This window comes from Manis pentadactyla, chromosome 6 (genome assembly GCF_030020395.1).
Source record: "Manis pentadactyla isolate mManPen7 chromosome 6, mManPen7.hap1, whole genome shotgun sequence".
Lineage (NCBI taxonomy): Eukaryota > Metazoa > Chordata > Mammalia > Pholidota > Manidae > Manis > Manis pentadactyla.
The window spans coordinates 108,155,214-108,169,082 of record NC_080024.1 but is presented as its reverse complement, the minus strand read 5'-3'; the positions used below and the strand labels follow the sequence as shown (position 1 = coordinate 108,169,082).

General features: G+C 40.1%; 1 protein-coding gene across 2 annotated transcripts in view; it reads right to left on the bottom strand.

Annotated features, from left to right (window-relative positions):
- Window positions 1-13,869, bottom strand: part of PIEZO2 (piezo type mechanosensitive ion channel component 2) — a 455,534-nt gene that overhangs the window by 398,892 nt on the left and 42,773 nt on the right. The gene's annotated exons all lie outside the window — the stretch shown is intronic.

The following is a 13,869-nucleotide window of genomic DNA, read 5'->3' as shown; positions in this document are numbered from 1 at the left end:
CCATGTGACAGCCAGTGCACACATGTGTGACACCAAAACAACCAGTCCCTCTAGTCCATCTTGATGAAAAAGTCAGTCAATTCAATTAGGAGAAACAGAGGTAGGAAAGGAAACTCTAGTTATTTGATGTGATAGAACTAATTTTTCTCTTTATGATCCTTTGTTGAATCAATCAGATTTTGTACAGCATTTGGTGGTGAGGAAAATCACTGGCCAGGACTGTTCAGGTTACAAAGCCTTTATCTCATTTGATAAATGCTATAATCCTGCAAAGTAGCAGTTGTATCACCCCTTGTTCAGAAGGTGCACAACCACCCAAGGGTCAGGATGGAGAGCGAGCCAGAACCCAAACCTTGGACCTCAGAAGCTTTTCTTCCTTCACGCGACCACACATCACCACAGAGACCCAACCTTGGCAACCTCCTCCTGCAAGCTCCCCTACCCTACCCTTTCCCCTGAAGGCACAGAGCTGGCTGGGGTTTGGGACCCCAAACGACTTGACTTCCTTTGCCCTTAGCAAATTTTGCCATACTTTGTTGGCTATTTTCTCTAACAAAAATTCCACCCTAATAATCTGACATGGTGGAAACTTCACTAGCCATCATGCCAACTGCAGATCTGAGCTTCTCAATTCTGATCTTCAAGAAATCAGGTTTGAGAAGGAATGGAATGAAATGCTCCCAGAGTCATCTTTCTAGAATACAAATATGACCATTTGCCTAGTTTGTCTTCCACTAATCCCAAGAGAATGACTGCAGTAACAGTCATCAGCCATACACATACTACAGCATCTACTACTTGTCCCAAGGTCAGGGACTTCACATTGCCTGGTTCTCCGGCTGCCTGCCTACCACGTCCCCCTGGAACAAGAGCCACAGAGCAGCTGTGAAGTGAATGCGCGGGTCAGAGAATGAGCCAACATGTGAATTTATTTTTTCATCCTCCCAAAGCCTCATGAGGGACAGATACTTTTATTTCAAAACTGAACATAATGAGCTCTGAAGGTATAAACATTTTGCCTTATGTCATGCAGGTAGCTGGGAGATAACAGGGCAAGAGGCAAGATGGAGTCAGTCTTCCCAATTCCAGGCTCCTGTTGCTTCCTCTTTAGAATCTGGATGACCCACCTCACCGCTCAAGCCTAGCTGCACCACACACTACTCGCCTGCTTGCTTTCTCCGAAATACTCCAAAGTTTGTCATTCCTCTTTTCCTTTTGATGAGCTTTCCAACTTGCTGGAATGCCCTCCTCTTCCTGCCCCTTCAAACATATTTGGCAAAACCCTGCTCAAGCCCAGGTGCTGACTAAGTTTCCGCACCCCAGCTTCCCATGTGCCCTCTCCGACACAGGGGGTTCTTAGTACACATGACTTGTTTTTTAAACTTCTGCCTGTCATCAACTATGAGCCAGTACCTCTATCTTGACAAATTATGAAATGGATCTCTACCCTCCCTTCTTCCTGGCACCCCTCTTCATTTCTCTATTAAAGCTACAATTGTCTAGACATTAATGGGAGCCTGAATACAAAATAGCAGATACCACTATGAAAGTACAGGAAAAACTTGTTTAAACTTAATGGAATTGTAACGTTTAGTGGCACATTAAAAAAATACAGCTTTGAGAGGGAAGAAAAAAGGGAAGGAGAAGAGGAGGGAGAGAGAGACAGAGAAGGTGTACCTTCCAGAATGAAAACCCTAGTGGTGCACGTGGTGATCTGACACTCTGTGAACTACCAACATAGAGACTATAAATTATCCCCTTGCATTCCCAGCACCTTGTACAATGTCTTGGCACAGAGTGAGTAACTGATGAATATATGTTGTATTGGATTAGATTGACATGACATACAATAAAATGACATTTATTATGATATACACAGATTTTTGAAAATTGATAAAATGTCAATAGTGGCAAGTACTAAAATTATTAGTTGCCATAACAATTAATGTAAACCTGACTTTTAGAAACATCCTCTTGCTTCTTATAGTGATATGAAAATTCAATATGGAAGTCTTTATGAGACACATTAATGAGACTGATAAGTGGAAAAGTAAATAAGAGGAAGCTTGATGTTATTATAAAATACCAAACAATAAGAACAAATATACAAATTTGTCAGTAACTATTCTGAAGAAAGTAACATATGAAAAACATTATCATGTAGTGATAATAGATCCCTGCTTCTGCCGCCAAACATTCTTATGATAAAAAAAAATTGAGGTAAATAAATAATTCAAGGACTTTTTTTTATGGGAAGAGGTGAAGAGATGAAATTGGCATAAAGAGAAATGGGATTTTTAATTCAAAATTGCACCTCATCAAACAAATAAACAAAACACAAATTAACTCATAAACAGAGGACAGACTGGTAGTCACCACAGAGGAGAGGGGAGAGGGATGGGTGAAACAGGCAAAGGGGATAAAGAGGCACAAACTTCCAATTATAAAGTAAGTCACAGGGATGAAAGTGCATAAGGAACACAGTCCATAATACTGTAATAACTTTACATGGTGACAGATGGTACCTGACTTATCATGGTGAGCATCTCATAATGTATATAATCGTGGAATCACTATGTTGTACACCTGAAACCAATATAATATTATACAGGTTATCTATACTTCAATTTAAAAAGTGGTACCTTTTTTTCAGGGAATTAATTAAGTCTGGTGTGTTTTGGATAAAAATGAGTGGCCAATCCTGTCTGCAGCATGTCAGGAAACTGGTCCACTCCATCAGTGTCACCTTCAGCCCCGAGCACAGTCGGAGTTCGGGACACGTTAGCAAAGGGCCCATCCTCCTTCTCTGCAGGCAGAATCCTGTGCTCACAAGCAACTCTCTCTCCCAATCACTGTATTCGGTCTTTCCTCTTATTAATCTAAATACATTTATTGGACTCTAGATAATAAGAATGTTTTTAACCTGCAAATGAGAACATGGCACTGGTTCTCCTGTTGCTTGTTAACCCCGATTACAGTGAGAAGAGGCCAGCTTTATGTTCTGGTGCTTCCTCTGAATGCTGATAATTTTATTCCCCATTTTTTTAATTGAAGTATAGTTGATATCACAATACTATGTTGGTTTCATACGTACAGCAGAGGTTTGATGATTTTATACGTTACTAAATACCAAAATAAGTGTAGTTACTATTGCCATACAAAAATATTACAATAGTACTGACTATATTCCCTATGCTGTACTATCATCTCCATGACTAATTCACTTTAAAACTTATTTCCTATTTTGCTTACAGTCCTCTTCACATCACCTAATCCATGTTCACCTTCTCTTCCTTACTTTTTCCACATCTTTTCTTCAAGAGCGCATAAACCCACCATCAGGTTTTCAATTGTGCTCCTACATACATGATGCTTTCCTCTTCCGCCAGGGGGAGCCCTCCAGGTGTGGCAATAAAAGGGTGTGGCGTGCAATCCAGGGACTTGCACGTACTGGATTCTCCTGCTTTTCCACGTGCCCCCCACCACCAGCACACTCACAGCACTGTGTACAACAGCCCGGGGGCAGCCTCCATTGCAACTGCTTCTTTTTGGTCTCTCTTTGCCTCGGTATTAAAACATACTGCTTCCTGTGTTATCTTCATGATCAACTCAAGTACCTCTTTCAGGAAGTCATCTCTTCAACACCTGAAGCTGAATGAGGCACTTCCTTAGCCATGTTCCCACGAGGCTTCGTGCAGACCCTATGTGTACACAGCATTTGAACTATTTGGTTACAAGTCTTTTTCCCCATTAAGTGCCTAGAGTCACTGACTATGTTCTATTCATTCCTATATCCCCAAGCCCTGAACAGAGAGAAGGTCCTGGAGTGAACACCTGAGAGCAGAATTCCAAGTCAGTCAGGATAATGAAGGCTCCCATTTTGATGTGCTTCTCATAACTGTTTGACTGAGGAGGCCGAGATGAAATGAAGTACAACAATAAGATGAAAAGAAGTCCCAAAAATGTGCCATGGCTTCCTATTCAACGGACTTCTGTATTAACCAAACTTCCATATCTCTACTGCGTAGAAGTCAGGACTGTTTGTATGAGAACCCTTAAAGGTCCTAACAGGCTCTGAGTGGACTATATTGAAAGGCTTTTCTGTGCTCAATTTTTTTTTGTTCTTTGACCCCTAGCATAACCTACTAAGCAGTTGCTTTTCTTTTACCATATGTACCATTTCTTGGCTACAAGTAAAGGAGACCGTGTCAGTCAAGGTCCTAGCAGAACACAGGTGGTACACCAAATCAGGAAACTAAAAGAAGTGTGACAATGGCACTAATCCAATGCCATAGTCTGGGAAACAAGAAGGCAAAAGGAGAGCAGAGGACCAAGGGGCTACTAACTGTGGGGAGCCACTTTCACCTGGCCTCTCTCCTCCTACCCTCCTGTCTCTTGACAAAGCTTCTCATTGGCTAAACCCAACCACAATGGCAAGGGCAGAAACGCACCTTCATGCCATCAGTCCAGGGCAGCCTCCCCATGCACATGAGGGTAGCCACTGGCCTGGAGGAACAAACAGGAAATATCCAAAACTGTGACTCATTCTCACTGAGTCCCACAAGCACAGAGAAATGGACAACCCATGGCAATTGGTCAGTTAACTGTACATGTAACATTTCATTTTATTTAGTGATAGAAACTGCTTTCCTGGTGTACTGTTTGTAAATCAGTTATAGCATTTATTAGTCCACCTTGGCATATGTGTGATAATTTTATTCCCCATTTTTTAAATTGAAGTATAGTTGATATACAATACTATATTGGTTCCATACGTACCAAGCAGTCCTTCCAGCTGACCAATGTCAGAATCTTTTGGGTAGTCCCATCTGTGCCCAGTGAGTTCAAATCCCCGGGAACAGCACCTCAACAACTATAGTTTTCCAAAGCATTCCAGGCAATTAGCTGTGCACATTGGCTGATAACTATCCTCTAGGAGCTTAAGTCACCTTAATTCATCCCAACAAAAGAATGTTTAACAGGATACACTGAGAACCTATCAAGTAAGACTCTAAAACCTGCTGTTGGATTGAGCTAAAACAGGAGAACTCAATGTGTAACCAAATGTTTTCGGTAGAAAAGACATAACTGAGTTCAAAAGACATCATTCCCTTCCTCAAGAGACAGGAATCCAAAGCAGTGATGGCAGGTGACCCTACATCAAAATATCAGCCACCTCCATAGCCTCCCAAGGTGGTGCCATCCCATCCCAGTACTCTGGAACTAATGAGGAAAGGACATATGTACAATCATTTGATTGACCAATCTCTTGAAATTTGTTTTGAGGGACAAGCTTGTGTAATTGAATTTCAGGTGAAATAGTGGGAAGTGGGGGAGCCATTCCTTTTCTGTGTAATAATAACCACCAGCTAGCATGTCAGAACATCTGTGTGCTAGGTGCCCTGCCGAATCCCCAAAAGTGCCATCACACAGCAGCCTCGTCGGCACATGGCCCACTGAACTGATTGGCAGGTGTAGGCTACATCTTCCTCCTCAGACATTCTGTCTGACCCACGGATGCTTCCCAGAGATGCTCAGAAGGAGGAGGGGACTACAGGGCCAGGGAAAGTAGGTAGTGTTCCAAACACAAATCTCTCCGAGCTCTGTGTGAAGAGCACTTCCGATCTTGGCCCTTCACTGCAACCTATTTTGGCTCTGACAAAAATCCAGTCCTACTAAGAGAACCCATTGATCTCATGAACTATGGGCTCAAAAGGGATAATAAAATCATGAAAAAAGATGTCAACATTTTCCAATTCCTCTTCTCATTATAGGGAAAAGAAGTGTGCAGAAGAGTTTAACTTGAAATTCTGGAATGGGCCTTAAGGGATTGGCCAGCCAGGCAGAGCCCTTCTGAGCAAAGAAGGGTGGAAAAGGAAAGCAGGAAGGCCTAATGGTCCTGATGCCGAGATTCTGCTGGTTTGTGCCTCTTCCTCATCTCAGCTTGCCAAGGCTTTTCTTGTCTATTGATTCTCCATTACAGGGCATCAGTAACAATGCCTTTTTCCTGGAACAGACTGCAGAAGCCCCTCTGACCTCTGATAAACTGGCTGCCAAATTTGGCTTACCAGATTAAATGGCAAGAAAGAAAGGAGACGGAGGGAGGAGGCAGAGAGAGGGCACAGAGAAACCCAAACTGCCCTGTAAAAGGAAAGTGAAAAATAACTATTTATATTTGGCTTTAAACTTGGAAATGGAAGTGAACGTGAGACCACTCAATGGCGGACGCATCAAATCCGGCACAGTCTAATGGTCTTACAATATCCACTGGCTGGGCTGACCAAACACCATGGAAACCTATTTTGGACTTGAAGGGTGGGACGGTTGGGGGAGAGGACAAGGGCAAGGGAAGTCAATTACTTCTAGGCAAACTGCCCAATAAGCTTAAAGTATAAATACAAGGCAAAAAATAGATGCACAGCCATTTTATCTTTCCAATCAGAGTTTCACAACCACATCCCCTACTTCCTTTAAGAGTCTGTGCAGGGCACATTCTTCTTTAAAAAACAGCATCATACATTTGCAAGGGAAGATAAATTTGCTAAGCCACAAATACAGGGCTTCATGGATCCCTACATTAGCATACATGAAATGTGACCTCTCCAGAAATATTCCCTAATAAATTTACAGGTGTAGTGGGAAAAAAAAATCACAAGAATGGTAAGTTCTGAGCATTGGGATTAATAAGGGATGTTTATATTGAAAACTTATTCCAAGACAAAAATGACTTAAATAATAACAAGTCATTTAGCACTAATAACTCATGTGGTGTGAACCTTTCTGGTTCTGTCATCTCATTTACACCATCAGGATAAGAACACTACCTGTTACATGGGTGATAAGGGAGGAGTAGAATAAGCTGTGATCATGTCTAGAAAGGGCTGGCCCATCATGAACACTAAAGTGTGTGTTCTTATTCATACACTATTGCTGTTAGAAGAAATTGCCTGAGACACCAGGTGTTCTCTGTGGTAAAGATTTGTTAATTGCCAACTTTTGACTCAGCTCTCAGAGTCAGGGCTCGGTAACTGCACATTGGCTTCCAATGTCAAAGCCCCTGTTCAAGAACAGAAAGCAGGACTCACTCATCGGCATCACTACTCAGACACAATGCATGAGACGCCCTTCTTGCACACCAACAACCTCCTAAAGCAAAGCAGGTCCTGACACCTAGTTCAGTACAGTTTAGATTACTGAGTTTCCTCCCAGTGCCATTAGGGAAACAGCCAGTATTCCACTCAAGGACTCTTGGGTGTGGCAAAGTAGTATTTGGTGTGGACTTATTTTCACTCAGAGAGGTGACAAAAAGTCAGCTTTCAATGGGTTGTTTGATGCTTTGACTATAGAAAGAGATTTGAGGATGGAGATTAATGGAACATATTCTGGTCCAAGATCAAAAACACATTATCTCAAGCACTGTTGACAAAAGCAAAGAACTGGAAATAACAAGAGGGAAATGGCTAAAAATATTAACGTCCATCCATTTGAAATTGAGTTGGTGACAAATGTTTACTGCGAGACTATTAAAAAATTAGAGCAAATGACCAAAGAAATATGCAGTATATAATTCATTTTCATTAAGATATTATATGAAGTGATGTCTAAATATTCTCTTTGAAAAAAGCCAGGGTATGGGAACATAAAAAACTGTTAACAGAGTCATCACAGATTTTAGTCTGTTTCCATAATTTCTAGAATTAACATAGATTATTTTTGTAACCAGGAAAATAAGTTATTAATTTTAAGTTTTTTTGTTTCCCATGAAAAAAACCTAGACAGCTTTTTTTCAGAATGAAGAATAAACTTATCTGGGCAGGGCAATCTGGATTCAGCTTTGGCTCTTAAAGAAATTTTAATTGATAGGGTTTTGTAAAGGCAGGAAATCAGAGATGAGGCTCAGTCTCTGCCCTTTAGTGACAGAGCCTGTGGCATTAGGGTTGGAACTGAGAAAGTTAAGATGCACAGAGCTCCTCTGCCCACCTTTTACAATCTCACAATACCCACACACTTGTCCTTTGTGGAGCAGCAGATCTCACCTTTTCTCCTGCCTTTTCCTCATAAAACCTGTTCTCAGAAAACTTGGTTTAACATGTGCCTGAGGTGTTCTTTAGAACCAACCCATTCTCACTAATCCTAAAGTCTGAGCTTACAACACTGAATGTGTTTGAGGTCAAGACTATTTGGTTTCCAGAAGATTTTCAAACCAGAGAATGATTCTGGAACATTCTAACTTTAGTAGCTTTGGCTCAGTGATACATTGAAAAAATAATATGCAGTTTAATCTTTCTTTATCTTTTAAAGACATCTTATAAATTCACTAAAAAGAAAACAGGCTTGTTCTGATGATGTAATCAGATTATAGTCAACTTAAGTGTAGGACAACAGATACTCTCTTCTAGAAAATACTCTCTTTACAGATTCTGGGTAGATGCCAATAAATGAATTTCTCTTTGGTATCAAGTCTATTCACTCAACATCTTAAATGGCCTTAAAAGAAATTCAGAGTTTTAAATCTTTAGCATTAGTAGGCTAAATAAAAGGTTTCTCTCTGACTGTAAGTACTGTGAAGGTAAATAATGCATCATTTTTATTCACCCCCATGTACTCAGTACTTGGCACAGAGCCTAGTGCGTTGTAAACACTCAATAAATGAGTACTGAGTGACAGAATGTTCAATGTACAGCAGTCTAGGTCTAGCAGACTGGACGGGTGAAAGAGTTTAACTTTTCCACTCTATCAGATCTGCTCCTTTGTGTTCAACCTTTCATATGCATGTAATAGCCCTCCCAACTGCCAGTGTGGGCATTTATTATTAAAACTTTACATTTAAGCAATCAGTGATGAAATGACTTTCATGAAGTTCCATAGAGAGAAAGCAGTATGAGTAGGATGGAAACCCACGCCTCTGAAGCCAAACTGATGGCTTTTCCACTACTTTACAGCTGCCTCTGTAGGCAAAACTTCATTCTCTTAAAGACCTAGTGCCAAAATACAGAAGATTCAGATAGTTATGGGTGCTTGCAGGTAACAGCAGCCTTCCAGAAACTCTCCAAACCAATTAATTTCTGCAGGTGCTCAGAAGCCCTGCTATTACCATCTGAAAACAGACTTCACCCTCCCCACCTGCCAGCAGTGCAATCTTGACCTAACTCCAGCTGTGCCTTTGTCTTCTCTTAATAAAGTGAAGACTTTCCTTCTCAGTTCTTCTATACAGGTTCTAAATAAGAAAGAAAAACAGGAGCTGCATAGAGATCTGATTTTTCTACATAAATTATAAAATATCTCTAAACATTGCCTGGGATAATTTTCCAGGTCTTATAAAAATGTCTCTTCTTGGTAAGCATTAGTTTGCAAGTTTAGAAGCACTTAACAAAGCATCAAGTGAAGCCCCAGTAAGATGGCTGGACTGAAAGCTCTCAGGAGCTCCATCAGCTCATCCTAAGAATCTGAAAACCATCCACAGGAAGGGTGTCCAGGCCCTGTTAGTGCACCCCCACAGCGGTGTGGCGTCACACTGAAGGGTGCAGGGGAGACTGCTCTGGTCCCTGCCCACTGCCCATGCTTACCCTCCATGGAGGAACTTCTCTTTCATTTCAAGAGCACACTGGTTATGTTCTTCTGAATGGAAGAAAGATTCCAAATTGTCACCAGGCAAGGCAAAGCAACACACCCAGAGTCAGAACTAAATTAAAACCCAGGTCAGTATCAACTTAGCACCTTAGCTTCTCCATCCCACCCCTTTGCTTGTCCTTCCATTTTTTAAATTAATTCAATGTGTGGTCAAAGATATTTCTGAACAATACATAAAACAGCTTCGTATAACACTAGCGAAAATCATTTTATTCATATCAAGTAAGCCTCAAACAGGAGTGGGAAATAAGCATATCCTGTTTCGTGGTTAATAAAAGTGAATGACCTCAACACGAACCCCCTTTCATATGTTTCCTGGATCCTAAATCAGGACGTCAACCAATTTGGAAGATTTGGTCTAAATAGCCCTGAAATCCCCTGCAGCAGATTAGAGGAGAGATAGCAATGAATCAGCCTCCTTTTCCTTTTACTGGTCCCCATGACATCCAAAAATAATACTCTGGCCCAGCTGTTCAGTGAGGCCTTTCGTTTATTTGTAGTTACTTGAAGTAGAAGACTATAAATTAAATTCAGATGCCGTGAGGAAGAAATGTCAGTCCTTCCAAATTCAACACTGAAAAGCCTTTCTTGTTTTCTTGTTGAATGAAAGACTCTGGGGCAATGGAGCTTTGACCCCGTTCTCCACTGATTCCAAGGATGAAGGGCCCAGAAAAAAGTGGAGTTGTCCTAAAATGGTTCATGCTTGCAAGCCAGCAAGCCAACTTGGTCCCATCTCTGAATCCACAAAGTGACCTGAGCAGTGGCAGATCGACTGTGCTGCAGCACCACCAGGCTCCTGGCCTTCCCTGCTGTGGTGTGGCCTGGGCGAAGCAGCCACAGGAGGAGACCATGGCACCTTGTCCAGCCAAGCCGGTCCACCAAATAGCCTGTGGGCACCAGCCACTAAGCTCCATGTCTTGTTACTGAGTACCACTTCATTGGCTTCTGTGATATTTGCTTGGCTGTTCATGCTGAACCCCCGTCCAAAGGGGTGGAGGCCCACAGCAGGAATACTGAGATCCTGAATTCTGAGTTCCAAACATGTGTCTGCCACCAGGGACATGGCAATCTGAGACATACATCTCACTGTTGCTAGGCTTCCACTTCCTTGTTGATAAAGTGAAGAAGCTTTACTAAGCCATCAATGTGGCCATTTCTAGTTCCTTTCAGCAAAGATTTCAAAGAGGGAAAGAAGAAGCAGGCTACCTTGAAAATATAACTCCTCAAACGTATGCTTTCTTTCCAGCCCTTCAGTCTCCCCTGACTCCCTCCTGTTATTCAAGCAAAGTATTTCTGAAAACTGGGACAAAGGAAGACTTGAGGAGAGAAGCAGGGGACAGTGAGTCACCTAAGGAACTCAGGAAGAGCAAATTGACATAAGAAGCATTCATTCTCCTAAGTTTCTGCCTACCCATTGCCAGCAAAACTGGAAAATTGCTTCTGCCCGCCCTCCATCCCCACTCTAGGAGATGAGAGCTGGCAACAGATTTTTCACTTGCTTTGTCTAGAAAGATTTAGCATCTAAAGTCAACAGACTTTTTTCCTCTAGGACACTGTCAGACAAAAATAGCTAATGAGTTAAGCCTGTCTCTAGTACAGGACATTTCCTTTGTATATGAGCCAATTTCATCCTTTCCTTGGAAATGGTTCCCACTCCATTTTCTGCAAACAGGTGTCAACAAACTACAACCATTGGGCCAAACTCTACCCTGCAAGCCAAGAATGGTTTTACATTTTTAAGTGATTGGGGAAAATGTCAAAAGAAGAATATTTCAAGAATCGTGAAAATTATTTCAGTGTCCACCAATAAATATTTATGGCAGCACAGCCACACTCATTCTTTAAAGATTGCCACAGCTGCTTTTTCGCTACCACAGCAGAATAAAGTGATTGCAACAGAGCTGGTGTGGTGTGCAAAAGCCTGAAATATTTACTGCTCAGCCCTCCACAGAAAAGGTGTGCCAATCCCAGAAGTCCAGGGATCCAGTCCAGAACTTAGTACAGAGCAAGCACTGAGCTGGGAAGCCCTCTGACAAGAAAACACAGGGGTTGGCCAGGATTGGTTTCCAGTTTGAGGAGATTAGAAGCTATTTAGGAGGAAAACAGCCTCCTCACCCCCAAATAAGTCATTTTCATCTGACCTCTCTCCTCTCTTTCTTACTAGTTTCCTTCCAAATCCACTTCAATCCATTTGAACATATGTACGTTATCTCTAGTCTTTCAGTGTGAACACCTTTGTTTGCCCATTAGAAAGGTTATTTTGTTACTAAATGTTTGGAAATACTATTTTGTGGCAGATGAATATATTCCTGCTTCAGAAATAGTCAGACCACGTGGCTGTCTTCTGACATCTGTGGATTTCAGGGTTTTACCTCTATTTTAAAGTGCTACATGTTGGCAACAAGGAAAAATATGTGCCTATTATTGTTTACTTCATAGTCTCCTGTTCTATTCAAATATGCCAATTATATTATAAAAATGAATTTGTAATTATTAGTAATTAAACAAATGTTCACACAGCTTAATCCAGTAAATTTATGCAAGAATTTATTTTAAAAAATACCCAGAGATGTAAAGATTTATGCATCAGGATAGTCATCTCAGCATTATTTGTAATACTTAAAGATTAGAACAAGTTAATATCCAACAATGTGGAATAATTAATTATGGCATTGTCTTGGGATAGGATATCATGAAACCATTATTAAACATGACTTTCTAAAAATACTGGTACATGGGAAAATTTGAAAACAAGATACATACACAGATATATGTGAAAATACATATTGTATGAAAGTATTATTCCAAAATGTTAATAGTGATTACTTACATGGAGGTGGTAAAATTAGGGAGACCTTCTGCTCTTCCTATGTTCCTTTGTTTTCCAATTTTCTAATTATTTTCTTATAAAGTAATGCTCTTTATAAAATTCTCCAACACTGAAAGTTCATAAAATAAAAACAAAGCTCCCTACCCTCCACTGTGAATTTCATTTTTCACAAGTACTCATTAACTTTTAGTGTGTATTCTTCCAAACCAGTTTTTCTTCACAAAACCTCAAACCTCTTGCTAAATGTCGATATATTAGACAATGTTCTGCAACTTGCCTTTTTCAGTAAACCATCTATTTGCTATGTCAGTACATGCATATGTATTGTATTCCTTTTTAAAAAACTGCTACAGTAACCATGACTTATGTAACCAATCCCCTATGACTGGACTTTGAGTTTCCGTCCTTTCAACAAATTTACACTTACCTCTGCTCATTTGTGCCAGTATTTCTAACATCCTACTGGAAGAAAATGAGCCTATTTTAAATTTTGATAGATAATGCCAAAGTTTCCTTCCAAAAATGTTTGAAAAAATCTGTGCCATATATAAAAGTTCCTTGTTAAATTCAGCAGTAACAAATCAGTCCATTTATTTTCAACAGGTTAAGTGTGGGATCTTCTTATTACAATAAGCTACATTTTTATTATTAATGAGTTTGCTTTTATTTTATTGGTAATGTGTACTTCTTTTGTATGTTGTTAATAAATATCATTTTCCATTTTTCTTGTTATTTCACTTTTATTCCAGTTGAGTTGCTCTATCCTCATATAGAGAGCAAACCTTTGTTATATATATTATGAATGCTTTCTTCCAGTATATCATTTGCCTTTATACTTTATGAAGTCTTTCATCATAAAAACTCTTAATTATTATCTTTGTATTAAGAAAATTAAGTATATTTTAAAGTGGATCAATATAAAGCTTTCAATAGATATGGGTAAAATGGAAAGTTGAAGCATCAATACATTGACCATATTTTTCTCACTGACCCACACAGTAAGTTGCATCTTGCTCTGTAGGGATTATAAATTTAGACTTGGAAGACAGTTTCCATAATTATTCAAAAGGAATGAGGTTTTTAATTGAACACACCCATCACCCTAAATCCACAATCATTTAATTGTCTTGCTAAAACAACTTTCAAATGATGGCTCCATTTGATTTTTCCTTCCATTTGAATGCTTCTAAGCACAGAATGGAATTAATTATCACAAAAATATTCATGTAATAGAGACAAATGCCATTGAAACTAAAATGATGATTTAGATTATTTCATTTGCTGGAATTAGCCAGCTTCCAACCTAAATGCCAAGGACAACAGCAGTTTAAAAGTTCGTCCTGCTCATTGAGAATTTCAACTTGCATCACGTCAAAAGGTATTTCCTTATATATCATGACACTTTTATT